This window comes from Lycorma delicatula, chromosome 13 (assembly GCF_047948215.1).
Source record: "Lycorma delicatula isolate Av1 chromosome 13, ASM4794821v1, whole genome shotgun sequence".
Classification (NCBI taxonomy): Eukaryota; Metazoa; Arthropoda; class Insecta; order Hemiptera; family Fulgoridae; genus Lycorma; species Lycorma delicatula.
The window spans coordinates 22,238,966-22,265,414 of record NC_134467.1 but is presented as its reverse complement, the minus strand read 5'-3'; the positions used below and the strand labels follow the sequence as shown (position 1 = coordinate 22,265,414).

Below are 26,449 nucleotides of genomic sequence, written 5' to 3'. Positions count from 1 at the left end.
TATGATTTTATAGTACTGAGATTGATGAATTTGAACTGTGGTAAACATTCTGGGGGTCATTAAAAAGCTAGAGTTAAAATTTTGTAATGACTGGTTGAGCAGTTTCTATGGTTATCAAGAACAAAAGAAAAAGTCATTGTTTGTATATGGTAGAACTATCGGCACAAAAAATTACTAGTATTCAGCAAACATTTGGCACGGCCATAGGCCGACTAAAGACATCAGTTTAATACAGATGATATTGATAACCAAAAATACATACAATGCTATTTAATTAAAACTAGTTTAGTATCCCAATTAATATAATTATTTTAAAGTACTTTAAATAATTATTTTTTCCACTCCCTTTATTGCTGTAGCTCACAAATTCTGAAGTCGCTGGGTAGATTTTAAAGAGCTTGTGTCTGATTCTGAATTCGAATTTATCATAAAATTGTCGATGTGCACATCATATGAATGTTCATGTTCAATGTATTTTTTTTCAACATTGACAATATGCTTGCAGACATTGCTCCACTCAGATTCATACACTTTATAAAATTCCTCCTTAGCTAACTTAAGAACATCCGATATGTTAAACGTTGTATTTGTTTTAATTACCAGTCCTTTCATTTGACTCTAAATGGCATTTAAGTGATAAGGTGGTAACAATAAAACATGTGTGACCATAATTTTAAAAAATGTCATTATTAGAAATTTCTTTGTATAATTTTATATCATATAATTCAGTTTTTGTCATAGCAGAGAACATTTAATTCGTTGTTTGGCTAACCATTTAATCATATCACTTTTTAAATTTAGAATTTGGCTGCTTTTGTAGCAGAACATTATGATACGATGCATTATGTAGTACAATGATCGACCGATGTGGCAAGTTGGGAATACACTTCTCCCGTAACCATTTTGTGTTCTTTTCGAAATCTATCAATATGTGATCTCCTACTTATTTGACTCATACATACGTAATGCACTGTTAATAAATTCTTTCTTACAGCCGGCTTGAACAATTATTAATAGTGGGGGACTGTGGATACTAGTGTTTTCAGTCCCTCATGAAGGTTTGTTATGTCTATCTACGTTTTTTGTGTCACATGTCTACTGTGAATGTAGGTTTTATTTGTGTATACAATTGGACTTCCTTCTTTGCAAAACAGGGAAATTTTTCATTGAAATCTCATTTTTTGTATTTTAATGTCATGGTTGTTCTATCAGTATTTTCAAATTGTCTTCTGTTTTTTTCCATCTAAATCCTATTTTACGTAATATTCTCCTTAAAGATCTTTCACTACCTTTGAAATTAATTTCACTTTCGCGAGCTTTTTCGCATAATTCTCTTCAGAGTAGAAACACATTTTTCGGTTACATAAAATTTATTAAATGCCTCAAAGCATCATTGTCAAATGAACCTAAATTGCACACAGTACTGGGGGTGATTTACACATTTTCTCAGCAAAACGAATACAGATAGCTTCTCAGTTTCACTTGATTTCCCTTCTGCTATAATTCTTTGGGCCATTCGTTTTGATACTTTTGTTGCTTGAACTGTATTTAGAATTTCAGTTTTCCTCACTATTCCTGTTCCAGCACTGTTTTGTAAAAAGATATTATAAACACTGAATACAATTTCCCTCGCCTGACTATGAACTACTGTACCTTTTCCTCCTAACTTAGGCATTTTAAAAGAAAATAACTGTATTGAAATATTAAAAATTTAAATGAATGAATTTATGACAAAGCCTTAAATGAAAACAACACAACAAATAGTAAAAATAAATCACTAACAGCTTTTTTTTGTTTTCAGTCATTTGACTGGTTTGATGCAGCTCTGCAAGATTCCCTATCTAGTGCTAGTCGTTTCATTTCGGTATACCCCCTACATCCTACATCCCTAACAATTTGTTTTACATATTTCAAATGTTGCCTGTCTATACAATTTCTTCCTTCTACCTGTCCCTCCAATATTAAGGCAACTATTCCAGGATGACTTAATATGTGGCCTATATGTCTGTATCTTCTTTTAGCTATATTTTTCCAAATGCTTCTTTCTTCATCTATTTGCCGCAACACCTCTTCATTTGTCACTTTATCCACCCATCTGACTTTTAACGTTCTCCTATAGCACCACATTTCAAAAGCTTCTAATCTTTTCTTCTCAGATACTCCGATCGTCCAAGTTTCACTTCCATATAAAGCTATGCTCCAAACATATTCTTTCAAAAATGTTTTCATGACGTTTAAATTAATTTTTGATGTAATAAATCATATTTCTGACTGAAGGCTCATTTCGTCTGTGTTATTCGACATTTTATATTGCTCCTGCTTCGTCCATCTTCTTTAGTAATTCTACTTGCCAAATAACAAGATTCTTCTACCTCCATAATCTTTTCCCCTCCTATTTTCACAATCAGTGGTCCATCTTTGTTATTTCTACTACATTTCATTACTTTCGTTTTGTTCTTGTTTATTTTCATGTGGTAGTTCTTACTATCAGCTATTCACTTCATTAAGTAAAATATACACCACAATAAATGTTTCTGTACTGTAATAAACACTACTAAAACATAATTACAAGTAATGTGTGACATATGATTCTTCACAGCGCAATGATTAGAGTAGATTAAAAATAAGTATATTAAATTTATAGTGTTGTGTTATAACAATTTATAAATAACATATTAGTCATGTATAACTCATGAATGATTCTGTTATTATTAGTTGCTATAAAACAGGAAGTAAGCCTACATCACAACATCAATATATAATTTAGAATAAAACTAAACAATTATATATGCTACAGCAGGTTTAACAAACCTGTTTCTTAAATATTACCATATCACAAGACAGATAGAAAATGTCAATGTTTTTTAGTTTATTTGTAACAAAGGCCAATGCGTGCAAAATGCTAGTACACAGGCTTTCAGTCCCTGTGCTAACATATGTGCCGATACATCTAGTGATATATATATATCTTGAAATAAAAAATTTATATCCATGGAATATCACCAGGAATGAATTTAAGAGATGCCTCTGAGACAATTCAGGTAAATATTTCATAACATTATCCTTCTAGGACATCATCTTATGAATTTTCCTGATGGAAGCCCGAGACAATTCTGTAATGACTTTAGTAACTGATTAAAAATAAATTCTTTTAAGATAATCAATGCAAAATGATTAATGACCATGTGATATTGCTATCCTGGATTAATATCTTGTCATGAAATTTTGATCAGGATGAATGACTGTAAAGTCTTTAAGTACTATTTCTTTTTTGTTTTGTATCTCTGTTTCCTTGGAGATAAATTTTCTCTTTCTTATTATCTTCTCTTGATTTTGATTGTTTTTTCCCCATTGGTGGTATGCAGTAGATTCTGATAAAATGATTACTGTATCCAATTAAGTTCTTCACTTCTATCCTTCGGATTTGTGAGGTTTGATGGGAATGACCGCTAAAAGATTTATCCAGAAACTATCCTGGAGTTTCTCATTCAAAAAACCTAACAACTCTACATGTATAATAGAAAAACAAAGGCTACACGTATACTGTTCAGTATTTATTAACTAATTGCACCACTTATCCTAGAAACAGGCCTCATTTTATAAAGACAATCAATCACTCATATCTGATCGATGAAATTAAAATCATTTTTTTACCTCTCTCTGTTTTAGGTTAGACACAAGATTTTCGAGAAAAATTTATATCTGGGTACTCTTTCTGACTCCAACCTACAAGAGGGAATGGTTAACAGAAATTTATAAATATTAAAAATATATTAATTCCTAAACAGATTTAAAATCTAGAGATAGAGTAATATCATTTGCCGTACAACAAAGATCAATAAATATCTTCGATTAATATTTATTAATTAATTATGGCAACTTACAAGATTTTTAAAATGATAAATGGATTTTTTAATATGCGAAAATGATTAGGATTCAAATTTAGAACCTTCTGGATAAAATGTGCTACCATTTTGTCATGGAACGTTCGGTAATATAATTGTTATATAATGACATAGGTATTATATTTTAGTTAAACTGGTATTAAATAAAATAACTTTTTAAATAAGATCTAATTTAACCATAAATAAACAACAAACAATAATGAAGGAAAAATAAATTTAATAATTATAATAAAAAGAGTACAATATACTTCCCATCACAATAAATTATGTAACATATAAATAAAAAAAAAAAATATCCATTACTAATACTTATAATCGATAATAATAATAATAATAATAAAATAAACAATAACAACAAACAGATAATTAGCTAACAACAATAACAATACATATCTAAACAATAAATATTCATATAATTTAAATATATTGAAAAGATATTTTAACATCCCCATTATATTGTTTTTATTATATACATTTATTTATACATAGATAAGTTCTATTTAAATCAATCACCTCCAATTATATAAAGAATTCTGGAATTATTAACAATTTATTTTTAAATATACTTATTTATAATTTATTTTTTAATATACTTACATGAGGATCAGTCAATAAATAAATATCTATAATTTAAAAAAAAAATTAATAAGAAGTAGGACAATTTTAAACTAAAAGTTGGTGTCCTGTCATCGATTTATATCTACTGATAAACTATATTACTACAAAAAAGTTTATTAAAGCCCTTTATGCAGCGTGGTAAGAGAAGAGTCCCTATTTTAAATCCAAAATGCCAAGTTCCAACTTGGTTAATTTTTGGAGTTGAACTCCATTTAAAGATTTTTGAGTCGCAATAGAGATTAATCATGAGGTGAGTATGCCAGTTTTATAATCAAGAGGTCTTGGGGTTTCAATCTCGATATTGGTTTATTTTTCTTTTAGTTTTTTTTTACATACAGATTAACGCAGATGATTTATTATAATAAAAAGTATTCATAATAATAACAATATTTATAAATTGGGGTGATGGAATCTCCCGACTTTATAAAGTACTGATTAAACAACGAATCTCAGTCTGTACATTTAAGAAAGCAAAAAAAAAAAAACTAACCATTAATCATTTAACCTTTGTAAAAGATGTAGTTATTCTATGCACAAATATAGAAGAAGCAAAATTAAAAGTACATCTATTGGCTGTAAACAGCAAAAAATATGTTTAGAAAGGTCCTATGAAAAAAAAACAGAATTTATAACCGATAATAAGAATTGCGCAGAGAAACAATCTTTAAAATAAGGACAAAAATAAACAAAGTAGGTAAATTTTAGGGAGATAATAACACCAACTGTAATTAAAAAAGAAGGAATTAAAAGTAGGATTGTAAAACAGAAGATGTTTACAATAAGCAACAGTAATTTTGCCAGAAACCTTATATGCAAGCGATTTATTGTTAAAACAATTAACTTATTTAACTTTTACAAAGATAGAAAAACAAAAATAGGATGACACTGGGAAGTAAACCAAGACCTAGAAAAACAAAATAAAAATAACAACAGATAGAATGGAGGAGTTTTGAAAAATAACGGAAGATTTTAAGCTAGATAAAAAGGAAAACCAAAAAGTATAGCTTCAGAAAATTTACAGAAAAGCAAAAACAAGCATTTACAGAAAGAATGAAAAAAATACTGAAAAAAGATGAAATAAAATGCAACAAGATCTAAAAAGGTCTAATCAAAAGAAGAAGAATATGAAAATGTGGGAAAAAATGATGAATTTCATGTATGCTGATTATTATAATTGAATATAACAATCATCAACCTAAAAATCTTTATGAACATTTGTAAATAGGAGTCACATGAGGAATGGATTAACAAACAGATTTTGTTTTATAAAACTTGAAAAAATTTAAAAATAAATAAATCTATTTTAATTTAAATTTTTTTCTGTTGCAATAATCCATGAGATGACTAAAAACAAAATTTTTATTGTAATTTTTATGGTGAAAATTAAAATAAAAGTATTTATTGTAATAACTGTTATATTCATATAAAATATTAATCCGCAAATATGAAATTCATAATTTTTTTCCAAATTTTATGAATATTATTATTTTTATTAAAAACTAGAAAAAAAGGTGGGCCTAAGGTCCACCACAAAAATGTTACATAGTTTAAGTAAAGATGGTAAGATTTGCTGATGATATAGTAATGCTAGCTGAGCGTAAAAAGGATTTAGAAGAAACAATGAATGGCATGGATGAAGTCCTACGCAAGAACATACCGCATGAAAATAAACAAGAACAAAATGAAAGTAATGAAATGTAGTAGAAATAGTGAAGATGGACCACTGAATGTGAAAATAAGAGGAGAAAAGATTATGGTGGTAGAAGAATTTTGTTATTTGGGAAGTAGAATTACTAAAGATGGACGAAACAGGAGCGATATAAAATGCCGAATAGCACAGGCGAAATGAGCCTTTGGTCAGAAATATAATTTGTTTACATCAAAAATTAATTTAAATGTCAGGAAAAGATTTTGTAAGTATAAGTTTGGAGTGTCGCTTTATATGGAAGTGAAATTTGGACGATCGGAGTATCTGAGGAGAAAAGATTTTGAAATGTGGAGGTGTTGCGGCAAATAGATGAAGAAAGAAGCATTTGGAAAAATGTAGCTAAAAGAAGAGACAGACTTATACGGCACATATTAAGGCATCCTGGAATAGTCGCTTTAATATTGGAGGGACAGGTAGAATGAAAAAATTGTGTAGGCAGGCAACGTTTGGAATATGTAAAACAAATTTTTAGGGATGTCGGATGTAGTTGTTTCATTTCGGGTACCGAAATGAAACGACTAGCACTAGATAGGGAATCTTGGAAAGCTGCATCAAACCAGTCAAATGGCTAAAGACAAAAAAAAAGTTTAAGTCACATTATACAAGATTTTGTTAAATGTTTTTACAAACTGTAACTAAATATTCATGAATTTAGCATACTAACAACAACAAAAACTTTTACAATGAAAAGCTTCAAAATCCTTAACGTTTTTAACTATTTCTTGAGTTTTGATTTTTTAACACACAAACAGACCCTCTGACCCCAATGTTTTCCTTTTTTATCCCCAAAACACAAATATAATTTTAGATAAATCGTTCATGCGCTGAGTACGCTGCCTGGTGCATCACATGGTCTGCTTTGTGCCAGTAGCAACATAAAAAAAGTGAGCATATACATCACACAAACAAGCCTATGCACCATCATTTTTTATGGGAAAGATACTATGTTATAAAAAATCATATGTAATAAAATGGACAAAACAAGAAAAATTCTTACACTTTGTGAAAATGAATGAAATATTGAAAAGAAGCAAAAAAAAATATAATATTGGCACAGTCCTTAGTAGGCTTCTTCAAAATTAAAAAAAAATCATCTGCATTAATGAGGATAGAATAAAGTTAAAAAAAAATGACAGTGACTCAAACCCAAGACCTTTAGATTATGAGAATGGAACAGTTTCAACTCAGTTATTGTTGCTAGCAGATATACAAATAAACTACTGAACTACTAGGAAATTTTTAAATGGAGTTTACACAAAAAAGAAATCAAGTTAGAAGTTGCTATTTTATATTTAAAGTAGGGACCTTCTTCCTACCAATCAGCAAAAGATTATTATTAAACTCTGTTATACACTGACTGCCCGCCCTTTTAAGTCATAGCGTATGAAAATCAATTTATAAATAAAACTAGTGTTTTTTTTTTCAAAATAATACTAACACAATCAACATTTGCAACTAATTAAAAACTAGGTTAGGGGATTCTGCTAAATCAATTTTATAATCTAGATCTCCCTCAATAAAATTTCTTTTTGTTTGGGCCCTTGATATGTGAATTTTAGTTTTATAGCAATAAGGAAATAAAATTAAATATACAAAATGGATTTAGACATCAAGATGATGAATTTATTGTTGTTGGCATTAAAAAAATTAGAATACCGATGAGAGGTAGGCACAGTTGTAGTTGAAAATAATGTTGAAAAACAGGTAAGCTATTAAATTTATTGAGTAAACTGTATTCAAACAACGGTCATTCATTTTTTTACTTACGGAAAGGCTGTCATTAAAAACTAACTGGTTCTTATAGATTGCCATAATTAAACAATGCTGGGTGCAGGTTTTCTTTAGACAGGTTATATGTTGTAGTAGATGTAGTATGTTAGATGACTAAAGGTTGATGACATTTAAAAAAATTCTGCAACAGTGATTACTGTTTAAAAGTAGTATACCTTATATGGCATCAGGTCAACTGCTTCTAAGATAGGTTAACTCTCAAATTAACTGAACGCCAGTAATAAAAATATACATTAAACAAGGGTATTCAAATGAAAATTAAAAACTTTAAATTATTAGGGAAAAAAATAATTGATATCTCATATAAACTATCAATTTTTAATTACTAACCAAATTAAACTAATTATCACTGACAAAAACAGTAACAGTGCACATGAAAGATATTTGACACAATAAAGAAATTTGTAAATATAAACCTAGCTTGGATAATCATAAAAATTTATATAACAAGACATTATTTACATTTTATTCTATTTTTTTATCAAAATAAAATTCAACCGACAAAGAAAAACAGTTTTTCTTTTAATGTAACATTTTGTAACCAAACAGTTGTCAGCAACCTGATGCTTACATTAATTTATCTAAAAAAAAAAACAAAAAACAAACAGCTCACCAGGTTAATTAAGAAAAATGATAATTGGGTTTCCAAAACTTTATCACTGAGTCAATATAATATTAAAGATCTGCATGGCAAATCCATAAATAAACATTATTACTATCAGAGAAATAATTCTAACCAGTTTGCTGGGAAAATTATTAATTAGTGGTGCTATGATTGTTACTAACATAAGAAAGAATGAGATAAAGTTACAAATAAATGTATCCATTAAGCAACGGTAAATAGTTTATATTGCAATTTAATTATATTTTATAGATTACCGTTGTCCATAACAAACATATTGAATGTCCCTTTATTTATTATTTTATTATTATTATTATTATTAGAAGAAGATTAGGAAAGTTGATTTAACCCAGTGTGGGCATAACAATAAGCAAGTTTGACTTTTTGATGTAACTGTACGTGTAAAAAAAAGACTTCCTTGACAAACCTCAAGATACAGTTGACGTACTAAAGTTCACCAAAGTAAGCTCGTTTTTTTTTAAGGAGGATATACAATCAACTCAACAATGTAAACATAACCAGTGTGGAAGTGGATATAATTACCACAGGATTTACCCATGGAATAATGATTCCATGGGTAAATGAAATTAGAGGATATTCGATCAACAAGACTTTAAGTAATCGAACAGTTTATCATTAAAATGAAATATTTTGTTCTTTATTGGATAAAAAACTGCATCCTCCTACAACAAAATGCTTTGAAAACAGTTTGAATGTTAAGAGAATGGCTTTTTACAAAATAATAGAATTAAATGCAAAATATCAAGCCTTTTTTCTTTTTAACGTTTTTTGAGATGAGGTGTAATTTGTTTGACGAGAAAGTTCTTTGGGTGTTCATCGCCTTTGAATGATTGAGATTGTATCTTTCCATGTGTACTCAGAATGGTATTATCTTTAACAACATTAAATATATTTCTCAATTTTGATTACATACAGACAATGAAAGATCAATTTTCCATTACATTTCCAGCTACACCGGTTCCTAATTGACATAGTGTAAGAGTGCTAATTAAGAAATTTAAGGAGACGGAATCAGTAAAGGACTATGAGCAAAGAGGTAAACCATCACTATAAAATTAAGAAAAACTGCAAGATATATCAGCTGCTACATAACACAGTCTTAAAAAATCCATGTAAAAGTCAGGCCGACAGAAAAATATTGGTGTAGCACATAAGACAGTTCGTAAGAAGTTCAGGTGCATCCCACATAAGTGAAAGCAGTTCAAAAGTTATCAATCCACAGATTGTGGAAAGTAAATTCAATAATGCGAATATTTCAACAGATTTTAGCAGACAATTCTGATGACATTTTGGAGTATGTTTTCTAAACTGATGGGCATAGTTTTATTTATGTTCATGCACAGAATTCATGTTTAAGATAAACACACCCTGACAAACCATATGCCAAAAAAAGAAATTCCTTTATATAACTATAAGATTGGGATGTGAATTGCAATATCCAGAAGGTATTTTTCACAGAAACAATAAATTCAGTTCATTATTGTAAATTATTTCTAATTTCATGGGAGAGCTCTCCAAAGATAAAGTTAAAAATGCTTGGATTTGGGACATGATGTCATGCAATCGTATATAGAGCCAAACAATCAATGAAGTTACTGCAAGAAGTTTTTAGAGATTGAATCATTTCTAAAGGCTTGTGCCACCTTATACTCTGGACTTAAGCCCACCGGATATTTACATCTCGGATTATTCAAAAAGTAATGCTTTATTAGGAAACTCCCATAGGAACTTCAAACTGGTATTCGTAATTATAGAAAGAATATTCCACATGAACAACTTGTAAATGTTCAAGAACAAGAAGAAATGTGAGTAGGTATGTCTGGATGTTCATGAGAACAGTTTCCAACAACTACTATAAGTTAAGTCATTTATGTACTGTTGAACTAGTGCCTTACAGCTGTATAATTACTTTACAAATGTAATGTATTATTACACATTAAAATTTTGGTATATTAGTTTAATAACTAATACATTTAATCTTTTCATCAAAGGGATAGCTGTATAATGAAAATAGTTATCTAAGAAAAAATGACGTTTTGTACCAGTTAAGTATAATTCAATTAAAAACTATAGTAGAAATAGTAATTTTAACTAAAACTATCATCGTGATAGAATGAAAACGTTTTACTTTATTTTTTCCCATTATACTTCTGAAAAAATATTTAAAAAAATTAAATTATATATTTCATTAATGAAAACCCACTAAAATACTATATATATTAATTTATTTAATTACTTATTTTTAATTCTGTAATTAATTAATTTTTTTAATTATTAATTTTATATATTCAGTCTTATTATTATTACTAATAATAACAACAATTAATAAATTTTTGGTAATAATACAAATGAGATCAAATTAAATTTAAAAAAAAGAAACTTTAAACTCTCAAATAATTTTTAACATAAATATAATTGTCTTAAATTCCAAATCAAATATAATAAAACTGAACTAAAAAACATCTTTTTAATATGATTTATATATATATATATATATAAAACAAAACCACATTTAAAAAAAAACAATACAAAGTTAAATAATACAAATATACAAAAAATCTAATCCAATAGATGTTATTAGCCTCTAAATCGATGATATTACATTAAAACTAAACACACTTTTTTCGTTATTTACATTTTACATTTCAAATAAAATACAATACAATAATGTGCAACAAATTCAAAACACAGCTGTTATCGAACGTTGAACTCATTTTTTTGTTTAATAATGAGTTATAAATGTGTTAAACACATTTCCTTTTATTCTTAATTAATTCATGTACAAGATTTAGAATGGATTAAATAAACAACACAAACAACTTTACTCAATTTTATCGTAAATTAATATAATTGATTTAATGAAGTCCATTTTTTTGTGTAGTACCATTCTGCTTTGTTGATAATTAATCTTAGATTTTTTGTTTGGCTTATATCATAAGGGAAGAGGAGGAATTTGATAATTTGACCTTTTAATTTTATTTTAACAACCATTTTTATTATAGAACCATTGATATTTATAAATTTTCAAAGCTCATTCACTAGAAATAATGAATCAAGGTTTTGAAACATAAAATAATGTTTTTTTTTTTGTTAAACAAAAAGTTTTTTGTTATGGACTATAAATTCCATTTCACTTTCTTGATGAATGCAGTTAGAATAGGTATTACTAAAGGGAAAAGTATGGAGACGATATTAAAAAAAAAGGTAAACGGATTTTTCCCCCAAATCTTTGTTTTGTGGTCCAACTAGTTCATATAGACCAAAAAAAACTAGTTCGAATAGATATGCGACAAATATAATAGAATATGGGATGCACATACATACATATGTGTGTGTCATACTGCTTTTGGCCTTGTATCTTAGGACTGACCAAACCAATTTTTTCCGATATTTGGCACAAATATATATGGGGCATTGATTACATTAATTTTTTCAAAATCCATTAAAGGGGTGGAGGTGATAAGGGAGAAAAACAATTATGATTTTCCTTTGAGACACTTTAGAGAAAACTTTATTAAAGCAAGTTTTTACCTACAATGTAAATATAAATCCAAAAACTTTTTTCGAAAAAATCAATCCTGCTTCTAAAAAACTGAAAGGTTTTTTTGTTTTGTTGCTCTATCTTCCTCGATTTAAATATTTTTTAAAAGTTTATACTTCATATAAAGTACATTACAACATAGAAAAGTCTACAATTTTTTTTCTAAATATAAACCCCGGATCTAAAATACAGAAAAGTTTTAGGAGCATTTTCTTTTTCTTATTTTAATCTCTATTGATAGAAGTGTTAGTTTTAAAGAAAATTTTAATTAAGCAAACCTGTTAAGCTTAACTTGTACATAAGTGTTTTTCTTATAATTTATTTTCCACCTCTAAAAAAAATATAAATTTTTTTTCCCTCCCTTTTTAATTTTTATTATTAATAGTCGAGAAAGTCATGCAATACTTGACAGCTTTTTTGTTTTACTGATGAATGATCATATAATTAATTAGTATTTTCTTTTACGGGGCTATACTGTAAATGAAAACACGGTTTTTTTTTCACTACAAATAGGGCAATATTTTGAAATGAAAATGAATTCATCTTGTTAAATTGTTTCAAAAATCATTTATAGTATTTATGAGTCAAACCGGTAAATTCTGAAAAAGAATGATTTTAAAATGTCTTCTTCGAGTTATACCCATTATTTTGTATGCATTATATGAAATGTATAAAAAAAAGGTGAAAAATTGGATTACTATCAACCAACTAGTACATGATAGTTACTTGATAATCTAAGAGCGTAATCTTTCATTAGTTTGGTAATCTAAAGAATGAATATCGTGTAGCCCACCAAACACAGAGCATTGTCTTATTTCCATAGTGTTGTAGCCTTAAAATCAGTGCTGATGGTTCGCCTGGAGTTACCCATGATCTTTTATACTTAGAATTTTTAAAATATATCCACTTTTCATCTCCTGTCACAATTCGATGGAGAAATGACTTTATTTTGTACCTGGTGGGCAGCATTTTATTTTGTTGTCTTTCATCCAGTTTAGGTGGAACCCATTTTCCCATCTTCTGAATCTTTCCCATGGCTTTCAAACAATGGAGACGGTTTCTCGTGCTATATTTAATTGATCCGCTTCTTGTTGTTGTTGCATTTCAGTGTCGTCCTCATCCAACAATGCTTGCAATTCATTGTCTTCAAACTTTTTCCGTGGTCTTCCACATTCTTCGTTTTTCATGTCAAAATCACCATTTTTAAATTTTTTAAACCACTCAAAGCACTGTGATTTACCAAGATCATGCTCATCATAAGCTTCGACAAGCATTCGATGTGATTCTGTAGCAGTTTTTTTTAAATGGTAACAGAAAATCAATGCTGTCCGCAAACCGTAGTTTGTAGGTACAAAACTCGACATGTTCAACACTAATTAAAACTATGCTGTTATATGAAACTTGTATTGTTGTGAGTTGAAAATCTTTGTCAGCTGTCAAAGAAAGAAAATGGTAAAAATGATGCGGTTTGAGGATAACTACATTGACAACTAGGGTCATCTATGTGCAAATTCCGGTTTCAAATTTACAGACCTGGTATATGTAATGTGTCACAACCAAATAGTTGTTAACAAACTGACATAGATACAATTATTCCCAAGAAAAACAAATGTCCCACGTCAGGGATTAAACAAGTATTTAAAAATTGTTTATTTATTTTTTTAACAATTAATACAAAATTTTTTATAGATTATCAAAATGAAATGACCTGGAGTTGCCATACTCTGATAATTTAGAGTACAATGAACAATAAAATGTAGTAAATGGAATTTAACAAAACTGAAATACTACATTAAAAATAAAGAATTTCAGTAACCTTTTTTTCAAAACTAGTTTTATTATTTTTGTATTAGAAATAATTGATCTAGCAGTAACATATATGGAAATATATTGGTTTCATATAAATACTATTGGACGATAGATTTACAATCAACAGATGTTTGAATAAAATATGCTTGATGGTACATCGTTAGTTTATCGATAAGAGCAACATGTTTATATGGGATTTTTATCACTGACAAAAATTTAAATCAAAACTATTTAAAGCATGAGAAGAATTTTCTTAATTAATTCAATGTTAACATCTTTTTCCATTTTATCCAATTATTAGGTTAGACTGCAGATTATGGACTTCCAATTTATTCTATCTATCCACTATTCTTTCTCAAAAATTTCTCCAACATTTCTCTTTTTCATACATCTCTTTACATAATCTAACCATTTCTTTGTTGGTCATCCTCTAACTCTTCTTCCAACTACACTAAAGATTAATAATTTTCTTTTTGAATTTTTTATTTGGTATCCTTCTAAGTGCATAAACCTCATAGTCTGCCCTGTTGGATTTTCTCCTGTAATGTTCTAAACAAACATCTTATGTCTTCTTTTTGTACCAAATTTTTTGCTTAATTTCTTCTGACATACTATATTTTTTTACAAATTCATCTTTCTCACCTGTGTTTTATTTTTGTCTTGTTCTCATATTTTCTATATGATCGTATATAACGTTTTACCAGGATAAGCAGTATTGATGAACTTAAAATTACCAGGTGAGAGGCAAAGATGCTAACCATTCTGGCATGAAGAACAATAACAGTCTTAATGATTTCAATATTATTTGGTAGGGGATGATCCCAAGTAAGATTTCATGAAATTTGTTTGGAATCTGGTTGAATACTGGATGAATACAAAAAAAAAAAACATAGTTTCATTTCCGGATTTGTACGTCTAAAGAACAACTTGAAAAATTCTCATGATGCTAATTTGCAATGATCCCACAGATTTTCCAGTACTGGGGCAAAATCATACATCTTAATTTTCTTCTATGTAAACCACTTATTCAGGATTGGTTACACTGTTTGATATAATTTGTTTTTATACAAGGTTTTCACTTTTTCGTGGTTTTTATTTTTTTTAAATTTTCTTTTGTACTCCATATTATACTTTAAACCTACAAACTTAGCTCCTTATCCTTAAATAAATGCAGAATCTAACTTACTCAGATTTTATTGAAAAAAAGGAATATTTTAAGATTACCGTTTCTTTTGCATTGAAGCCCCCTCTCCTCTCTCATTCCACGAAAAAATACCAAACAATTTCTTTAAAGTTTTTGGCATAATCTACAAATAAAGTTACTCTATTATAAGGTTTTCTAAGACTTTGTCTATTCAATCTTTGTCCTGTAAAGGACTTGGTTCCTCACTGAAAAAATTATTTTAAAGGGCAGGTTTATTTATTTAACTGGAAACCACTAGTTTCTATGTTATTGTAACCAAAATTTGCTAACTTCAAAAACAGGTTCAGAATGTATGGGATTTTGTCCATTCATAAATAGGAAGTCAAGTCTTTTATTATATTTAATTCTTGAGTATCCACGTACCCAGTATAACTCTACATTATTAAGAGATCACCGAAACATTTTTCAATAATGTAAAAAAGTACAATATTAATAACAAAGGGTCAAAATATTTATTATATGATAATTAATATACATAATTAAATAAATTTTTTTTTTTTTAATTTTGGTTAATTTTTGGATATCCCTTATACATGCCTACTTCTTAAGCAGTAGTTAGAAAAAAAATTGATAGCTGAATTAACCGAAGTTATTTACAACAAATATACAAATATAAAATTGTTCCCCAAAAAAAATTTACAATTTAAACTTAAAAAATACTTTAAATAATAAGAACATATAAAATAGCCTCAGTCCATTACATTACATCACATCACAATTTTATGTTCGGTTTCTAATTATATTACAAAATTAACATTTTTAATTATTTAAACATAAATTAAAAGTTTTTTATTTATTGAATGATTCAATCTATATTCAGTCCATTAATCAATATATACATAATCATACACTAAAAGTTATGCAACCTTCAATGTACAAATCTAAAATACTAAGAAATTTACCTTGGCACAACTTTGTACATTTTCGACATTTAAATACCTTGTTATAATATGGTAATGACCAAATAATCTACTTAAAAATTTTATAATATGTGTTCACACTTGAAAGTTTAAATCATTAGTGTTTTTAAAATATTAGGAAAGACTTTATGGTAGCTTTTTTTTGAACTACAAGTACCAGTTGATAGTTTCCTTGAATGTGGATGAAAAAACAAGTCTGATCATAAATCACTGAAATGAGTTAATTCTAAAAAAATTTCATCAAAAGTATCTATAAAAACAAAGAAAATATACGATTTAATGTTACATTGGGATTCTCATACAAATATCAAAAAATTAAAATTTTTTCTGTTTCATATTCATGTTGTGAATTAACTTGAAAAGCCAGATAACGAAAACCAAAACATTCTTGGTAGAAACTTATTTATTTAGTTCACAATAATATTCTTTTTTTGTCATACCCAACCATAGACCACATTTACAATTCCATATTTCACCATTTTCTTTATACGGGGGATATTCAATAATTAAAGAGACAAATTGATGTAGAAATGAAACAGTTTGTAGAAAGAGTTTTATACTTTCATGACGTTAGGTTGGCATCACTGGGATGAGCTGAGAACAGCTGACAGATAAAAATTGTCTTGCTTATATCCTCAATATTGTATTTAATGCGGCGTGTACGCTTGAAGTTTCCATATTAGTTGAACAACGTTCAGTCATCCAATTTTTGCTTTCTGAAGGTCAAAAACCAGCTGAAATCTTTTCTCGAATGATTTTACAGTACAGTGAAAGTTGTTATGAATCATGGAAATTTTTATAAGTAACAGTTCAAAAATAGTCGAACCTCAGTTACTGAAGAGCAATGTCCAGGCCGGCCAGTTGAAGCGTCAACTCCTTCGCTTGAAACCCGCACTGATGACATTATTTGTGAAGACTGACAATATTATAGTTTAACATATAGCAAAAACAGTTGCAGTAAGTGTTGGCACAGTTCATAACGTTATCAGTAACAACTTCAAGTACAGCGAAACAAGTGCAAGGTGGGTCCCAAAAAAGTTAACGCAACAACATAAGGAAACAAGACTCAAAGTGTGTACAGACTTGAAAGAACACTAAGAGAAGGTGACCCTTTTCTAAACAAGATTTTAACGTGCGATGAAATTTGGGTTCACCATTTTGAACAAGAGTCCAAAAGACAAAGCATGGAATGGAAGAACACCAGCACACCTGTCTGAAAGAAATACAGAACACAAGCATCAGCGGGGAAAAGTCATGTTGACCATCTTTTGGGATGCCAAGGTGTCGTCTTTTGTGATTATTTGGAAAATCAGCATACAATAAACAGAATATATTACTCAGACATGCTGATCAAAAAATTAAAGCCAGCAATGAGAATAAAACTTTGTGAATCTCAAAGAAAAGGCGTGATATTGCTACATGACAATGCTCATCCTCACACCGCCCAGCTGACCCAAGAAACCATTGAAAAAATGGGTTAGGAGATACTACCACATCTTCCCTGCAATCCAGATTTGGTTCCCTCAGATTTTCATTTGTTTGGTCCACTCAAGGAGGCATTACATGGAAAAAAGTTCAGCAATAACGAGGGAGTCAAAGAATTTGTGGGAAAGTGGGTCAAAAACAAGACAATGACTTTTTTGCATCAGGTATAAAAAAACTAGTTAATCGTTGGGGCAAGTGTATTAATATTGGTGGGGATTATTTTGAGAAGTAGTAAAAGTCTCATTTTGTAAAAATACACAGTTTTTTCATGCATCAATTTGTCTCCTGAATTATTAAATGTCCCTCGTATTTCTGATATTATAATTTTCAATTTTCATGATATTGTTCTGTGATTTTTTTCTTTCTTTCAATTTTCTGAATTCAAAATTATGGACCTTTTTCCTAAATAAAGTCTCATTTTAAAATATCATCAACTGAAATATTTAATTCTTCTAGATTTTTCCTGTTACCATGAACTTTTTGTCTTTTTCTGTTCAACCTTTGTAACCATCGTAAAGTATTACTTCAGAGGATGAATGAAGATGATATGTATGAATATAAATGAAGTGTAGTCTTGTACAGTCTCAGATTGACCATTCCTGAGATGTGAAACCCAACCACCAAAGAATACTGTTATTCACGATCTAGTATTCAAATCCATATAAAAGGATTAATAATTGGTCTAATAATTGTCTTTATTAGGATTTGAACCTTAGAACTCTCGACTTTGAAATCAGCTGATTTATGATGATAAGTTAACCACTTAACCACCCTGGTGAGCCGTTACCATGAATTACTTTGGTTTAATTTTTCTGCCATTGTAAACATCAAAAACCTTTTCAATTCATTTGGAGAATATATCTGTAAAACGTAATTTTTGTCTTTTAAACAGTACCCAAATAAACTTTGAACCCACACCTCTGGATGAAAAGCCAAGACGCTACACCATTCTGCTATTGTTTAACAAAATATTGACTTTTTTTTATTCCACCTTGATTTTCATCTAAATTCGGATAAATACAGTTCTATAAATTTTTCAAGTGATTTAAAATTAATTATAATATTTTATATTAAGTTCTTTTATGAATATATTAATAACCAGCGTAATAGATATTAAAGCTCAAAAAACCTTCATTCTGTTTCCATCAGACCAAATTACAATTACAAAACATTTGTTCAACAATTTCATAAATAGAACAGTGAAAAAGAGGATATGATAATCTATTTCATAAAAACACCTGAATATTATCAACAAATTGTTAAATGTAAAAAAAAAAAAATGAACGTGAAAGATGTTTGCCGAAAATGGTGAAATAGTAGAAATAACATACTATTACTATTATGTGAATTTTTTGGGTAGAAAATAATTTCTTGTGAACTATGTCTGCCTATATTAACAGAATGATTTATCTTCCCAAATCTTTTTCTTTTGATGTGTGTACAGAAAACTTTACTTTTACAAAAATATCTCTTGCGTACTTAAATGAAAAATCAAAGACAAATTTATGTTGATGAAACAACCAGTAAATAATTACAACCAATTTAAAAAAAATAAAAATAAATAAAAGATAAAATACGCTAATTATTATTTTAATAAAGATTTTTCTAAATACGGGTGGCATAACTTTCGATTAACCAAAATGATTTATATAAAAATTATACAACAATACATATGCAATATTTAAAATATATAAATTTTATTATAATAAGCATCATATAGTTTATATAAAATCTGTTCACTAATAGATATAATCTACGTCTTATTATATAGTTTTAGATCTTAATTTCACCTAATGATTGAAAAATCTTTCAAAATTGTCTTATTATTGAATAAAAAAAAAAAAATACTGTATTATTTCAAATCTTTGTCATATAAGTTCTGAACTACAAAACTATTCAAAGTAAAAATCACAAATTAAAAACAAAGACTTTTATAAAATTTTAAAAATAAAATAAACAATAAAATCTAATTGGTAAAAAAGTAAAATATATTTACATCTTAAATATTAAAAATAAACAGATTTTGTGATCTGTATAACACATATTCAGAGTAAACTAGTAAATAAATATATATCAAATAAAATACTTTAAACTCTGACTGTACATACTAATTTTAATATACTTCTCCTGGACATCAATATACTTCATGATTTAGGTGGATTTCATAAGAAATCTACTATTGTAATGGGTACCATGATTCAACTTCCGGAAAATTTTGACATATCTTCACATTTCACATCCCCCAGACCGCAAAACCACTGTCAGTTCAAAAGTTTATATATACATTTATATATTTTTTTAAAGTCAATACTTATAAGACCCGCATTCCTCTGTAACAATGTATTGTATTCTTTTAAGGGATGATGTTTAATTTAAAGCACATTTTATTAACAGTGTATTATATTTTGAAGTTTAATATATAAATTATAAAATCTAAATGATAACTTTGCCTGGTCGGCATTCGTAATGATTTTTTTAAAGTCAATGCTTATTAGACCCATATTTCTCTGTACCAATATATTGTAAATGGTGTTTACACCATATCTTGGGTTGTTCAAGTTGGTTTTTGATTATAAAAAAACAATTGTATATATATTTCACTTGTGAACACGATAACTGCTGTAATTTTGAGCCAATCACTTTCAAATGGATACATAAACTATAACAACCCAAAATCTTGGTTAAGTTCATTAATGGGCAAAATTGGACCACGGGGGTGTAAATGTGGGGCTTTTTAAAAAAAAACAAAATATCGCTATAACTTTCTTAGTAAGTAAAATATCGAATTCGTTTAAAATTTCTACTATTCTTTGGATAAGGGCCTAAAAGTTTATCTAAGTAAAGCTTTTTTATATCACCAACCATTGGCCAGGGGGTGGAAAAAATGGAGTTTCAAAGACAAAAACAATCATACTTCCCTTAATAGGTACAGTATCGAATCGGTTTAAAGTGATCATTAGTCTTCTAAACATTACCTAAAACTTTTGTCTGAAATAATCTTTGATATGACCAACCCTTATGGCAAAGGATGTCCAAAATATTGCTGAAATTGTAAGATGAGGCTTGTTATATGTTAAACATGTGAAACTTTTTTCACATGCAACCATTGTCGAATTGAGTAAATTTGAAGTTTTTCTTAACTTTAAGGTGGAAATCATTTTTATCCCCTACTTAGCACCGGTCTGGAAATCTACCTCCGCCTTCCAGCATGTCGAAAGGGGTTTTTTTTTTAAATTTATATGCAGTTCAACTATCCATCTATTGATAATTTTTATTACATTATTATATACTACATGAGTTTCAAATTATAATTTTGCGATTGGAAGACCGGCATTTTTTAATAATCATTCAAACAGCAATATATCACAGTTAAAAAAAAGAATGTTTTTTTTCATATTTACATCAGTTTTACTAGACTGTCACCATAATTGTAATTTTACTTTTACATTATTATATATATATATATATATATATATATATATATATATATATATATATATAATTTTACAATGTCACATTAACAATTTAAAATAAATTTCTCAAATCATTAGTAAACATAAATAGTTTCTAAAATTCATGAAAAAAATATTTCACAAATATCAACAGTTCAGAAACATATCAGTTATAGAAATACAAAATCTGCGTGTTAAGTAGATTTTATTTCATTTTCATTATCATTAACCTATGTTTAACTTTCCAATTGAAATTTAATTGACCAAAATATAAAGCATACTAATTAACTTAAAAACTAAATCCATAGAAATATAATCTCAAAACAGATGTAAAAATAAGAGGAAGAAAAAAACAACAAAACACAAGTCAGAAGATTATGAGATTTGATCAAAATGTTTGTACAATTTTTGAGAATTTCCTTTCCTGAAATAAATTTTTTTTTAATGTTGATATACCTGTTGTCCTTGATTATCGAGCTACATATTCAATCATATCGGACGTGTAATTTAGATTTGAGACCTAATTAAGTTAAATTTGGTTATATTAAAGATATATAAAAGGCAGTTCCTTTGTTAACTGATTGTCATCTTTGTTTTCTTTATCCTTTCCTAATCTAATAATTCTTTATTTCCTATTACTTAGATGAATACCACGGATATTGAATCACTTTAATTCCATCTATGACATTTTCTTAGTACCAAATATTCAGCATTACCAGTCACTTTTTTATTGAGGCTAAATACGGTAGTGACCCTTTCTGCCAGTGGACTTTTGTATTTTATTTGAAGGGTAGAAAAAAACCAAACTAATAACTGAGATATCTATTGGGTAAAGCTTTGCTTAGTATTCTTCATAGAATTTAATCTGATCAAATCAAAGAAAAATTGTGTTTGGAATCGTCTGATACTTAAACTAGATGGTTGATTGCTAATCGACGAAAAATCATGATACATGAGTACATAGCATCGATTTAACAGGTCATATCAAAGTTTGGTATGATTTAAGAGAAGCTTAGTTTGAAATATTTAACAGAAAGACATTACTGCGTTTGTTATTATATACTGAAAAAAACTTAACTATCCATTTTTAGGGTTTTAATATATAATGCTGGTCATGCTTTAAGTACGACTTTTTCAACATTGTAAATTACTAATGGGCCAGTTTTCAAATTACCATACATTATTTATTTAGAATATATAGCATTTCAAACATATTAAACAAACTTAACAAAAACAAATTGTTGATTTTAAATAAAGTAAAATGTTGTACTTTGATGTTAGGTACACATGCTTTACTGAAAAACGGACAACTGACAGTCAATCATCAATTAAACTAATCTCAATCATCTATGCACTCCTAACAGTTGCTGTAACAGCAACTAACATGCTGAACTACATGCTGCCTAACTACATGCTGATCGACTGCTACTTGATTATTTAAATATTAAGTTTCAATGATTGCTTTAAACTAAAGGGTAGAGTCTAAACAGACTCTATCAGAGAACAGCGTTTGTTGTGTATGGACTTGCACTAATGTTGATGTTTTTATAGATATCGACAACTGTTGATTGATTACAAATCTACCATGTAACTGTAACCTTAGTGATAAGAAAATGAAGAGTTGACTACTGTAATCTCTCAATGAAATTAAGCTGTAATGTGGTGAAAATGTGGGAAAAAAAACACTTTTTTGAAAAGTTTAGGAATTGAATGATAAAAATGCTCTGAAATTGTTGAATATCAACCAAAATTACTAAGAAAATTATATACAGTATTGGTTCAATGCAGTTTAAGTGATGACGAATGATGGATATACAGCTTTGACGTCAAAACAAAGGTCCAATAGTGTCTTTAATAGAAACTCTCTCATATGAGCAAATACAAACAAAATCACAGATTATGAACAAATACTAAATTTCTACAAGGAGTTTTGTTTAATCAAAATAGTACTGAATTAATTCAATTTTTATCATGAATTGTTACAGGCTGAAATTATATCAAGATTGTGTAAAGGTATCTACAGAAAAAAATATAGTTAGATATTTCGAACAGCATTTTTACAAGGTACACCATGACAATGTGTTTAGCTTATATGTCATTAATCTTCTTTGTCTGAATTTTTGGCCAAAAATAAAACAAAATAACGATCTCACTTACCAGTTATAAAACAATGCATATTTCAATGGTAAAAAAAAATAAATAACCAAAGAATAAACAACATATTGCAGCCATTTAAATAATTTTTAAAGGAAATGATACCAGATAAATTATTCCAGAAACATTTTCATGATTGTAAAAGCAATATAACAAGTACATTTCATCCAATAATTATTATTATTTCATCCAAAGAGGGGAAGATGGAAAAAAAATTGCATGAACATTTTGAACAAAACTAGCAAAATAAAAAAATTAAATATTATAATACAGATTATTAGATTAACTTTTAATATATAAACTTCATCAATGTTATCTAAGCTTTCTATAATCCACAAAAATGGATCTACTGTAAAAATCATTAAAAAAATATTTTTTAAAAATCTTTTATCTATATTCTACAATTCCTTAAATATTCTAATTCTTTTCTTAATGTCGATATCATTAAAGAAAAAAAAAAAATTACTTTTTATATTTTATTATAGAAAATCAGGATGTAAATGTCAATTTCATTTTGCTAATTAATATTTTTCCAATTTCCAGCAGGTTATTCTTAAGACAGAATTGTAATTTGAACCCAAATGACTGAAATAAACAATTGATTCTTTTGAATCATATATGCAATGACAATGTTTATAAGCAGGAAGTTATTTCCTCTTTGCCTTTTTTATTTTGAAAGGAATATTCTTAATAATTAAAAACCCACTAACAAACAATTCCTGAATTGTTGATAAAATTGTTAGGGATATTCTATTCATACAGGAAATAGAACCTAAGACTTTGATATAAGGGAGTGCTGAAATAGGAAGACAATTGTCTTCCTATTTCAGCACTCCCTTACATAAACTGTGTAACTCTAAACTCTTAACTGTGTAACTGTGCTCTCTAATACATAAACTATATTATAAAAATTAAAATTTATATAAAAATATATTTTGAAAGGAATAAAACTTGTTCTTTGATTTAGATTTTCTTCCGTGTATAAAGTTTAATTTATTTCTAGATAAGAAAAGAGTTTGTATGAATCCAATATTAACAATGTTTAGTTATATATAAAAAAAATTAATTCATTAAATATTTTTGTAGTTTTCAATTTTTATAATAAACAGTGATCATTTCACAAATTTTATTAGGAAAAAAATTATTATTTCCTATAAAAACAATAAAAATTTGCCAAAAAAAAAGTAATAATCAATCAAATGTATAGCAGTCTATTCCTAAGCTACACATCATGGAAAGTTTAAGTTAAAACTAACCGGGAATATATATAATTTTCTTTTCATTTTTCTTGATGAAATTTCATACAAAAATAATGAAATCATTCTACAACATGGTTTTTAAAAAAATAAATGCGATAATAAAATTTCAATTTATAAAAAATTTATCCTTTCTCACTACTCATCCTTCATCCTTATCTATTCGTTATAATCCCTATTACATTCCTATTATCATTTCTGTGGGTGAGGATCAGACTGTGCTACATTCTTCATGGTTACAACAGCAAGACCTGTACAGTCTTTTTTATTATTCTTAGCAGGCGGGAGTGGAAAGATTTCTGTGGAGAGACTCAGGGATTTTTGTTTCCTAACTGGTGTTTGGGCAAAAAACCTAATAGGTAAAGTTGGGTAAAACCAGTCTGCCCCTTCTGCACCAAAAAAATGGAATTGCAAAATAAGAGTAGAAGATTTTCTACATAAAAGAAAAAAATTGTAATTAAATTACTTTTTTGAATAAATAAAATAAATAGTAATATACTTTATTATAAGTTGGATTGAGCGTTTAACTATTTAATTTTTATTTATAAATTTTCTTTTTCGTTGAAATTTATATCATTCATTACTCCACTGCTGATCAGTTCTTAATGAATGACGCGATGTAACCGACGAATCGATAAGATGATGAGTGTAAGAAGTATTTCTCGGTTGACGATGATAAATACTACGATGATTACGTAAACTATTCATAGTACTATACGTTTTATTACAAATATCGCATAACAATTTCGTTCCTGATGTCGTTATCGAAGAGCTAGACGTTGAAGTATTACCGGATGACATATGTCCTTGTACACCACCTCCTGCGCTGACACCACCACCACCACCTCCACCGCCACCACGTGACCCGGCCGATGTAGTCGATGATGATGAACGGATGATATCTGAAGGCGCTGATAAGACGATATTCGAATGTTGATGCTGAATATGACGTCTGAGTCGTTGTGGTGTATCGCAATGGGTTCCACATGATGGACACCGGCACCCTGCGAGCAAACCCATCGCTTATATCAGTTTCTCATCAACGACTCACCATCATCATATATCATCATCATTAATATTTATTTTTAATTTTATTTAATCAATTGTTTATTTATTTATTCTATTCATTAATTGTTTTTTTGACAAATTTCATCATTTATTAAATATCATTTAAAAAAAAGCAAGAAAACACTCAATCCAACATATATATTAATAATAATTATTACTAAAAATTAAAACTAAAATAATTATAAAAAACCTAATTGTTAAATGTTAAAAAATAAAGACAGTTCGACAATTTCAACATGAAGGATTCAAAATAGTATGCATCTAGAGTAGTATAAAGCAGATAAATTCACAAAACACATAATTTCTTGTGGTATAAAAAGAAAGAAAAAGAACAAGGTAAAGGAAATGGGAGTGATAAATAAAAATCATTAAACATAAAACACAACCATACGACCAAAAGTAAACGATTTTATAATAACGATTTTACATTCATTTAATATTCATTCATATACATGTACTATTCTAATAGAGATTAAAAATCTTTATTTTCTTTGTTGAAACTTTGTGTATTGTGTTGAAACCCACTGGATTGGATATGAAATGGCATCTGCCTGGACAAAGCCGCAGACATCAAACATCCCTATCCAAAGAAGTACTTAAAGGCTTCATTCCATTTATTCTACCCACAATCTTTTCAGGATATTTTATCCAGAATAGCATCAACATTTTATTAATCAATATTGACCACCAATTAATTATTTTATATTGCCCATATACTGCAATAAATTCGTTTCATCAAGCTCTAATAAAAGAAACAAATAAAAAAAATATTAAGGTTTTTTTTTACAAGTAACCTCCTTGCCAGTTCTATAGAATTTATTTTTTAGCTTGATGATATCGCCATATAAACTTGAAGTTGTGCGTGGGACGTGGAAATATAATTTTGAAGCACATG

The 26,449-nt window shown here is 28.1% G+C and overlaps 1 protein-coding gene across 1 annotated transcript in view; it reads right to left on the bottom strand.

The window, feature by feature from the left end:
* Positions 1 to 26,449, bottom strand: part of br (broad-complex core protein) — a 191,159-nt gene that overhangs the window by 31,973 nt on the left and 132,737 nt on the right. The window lies entirely within an intron of this gene.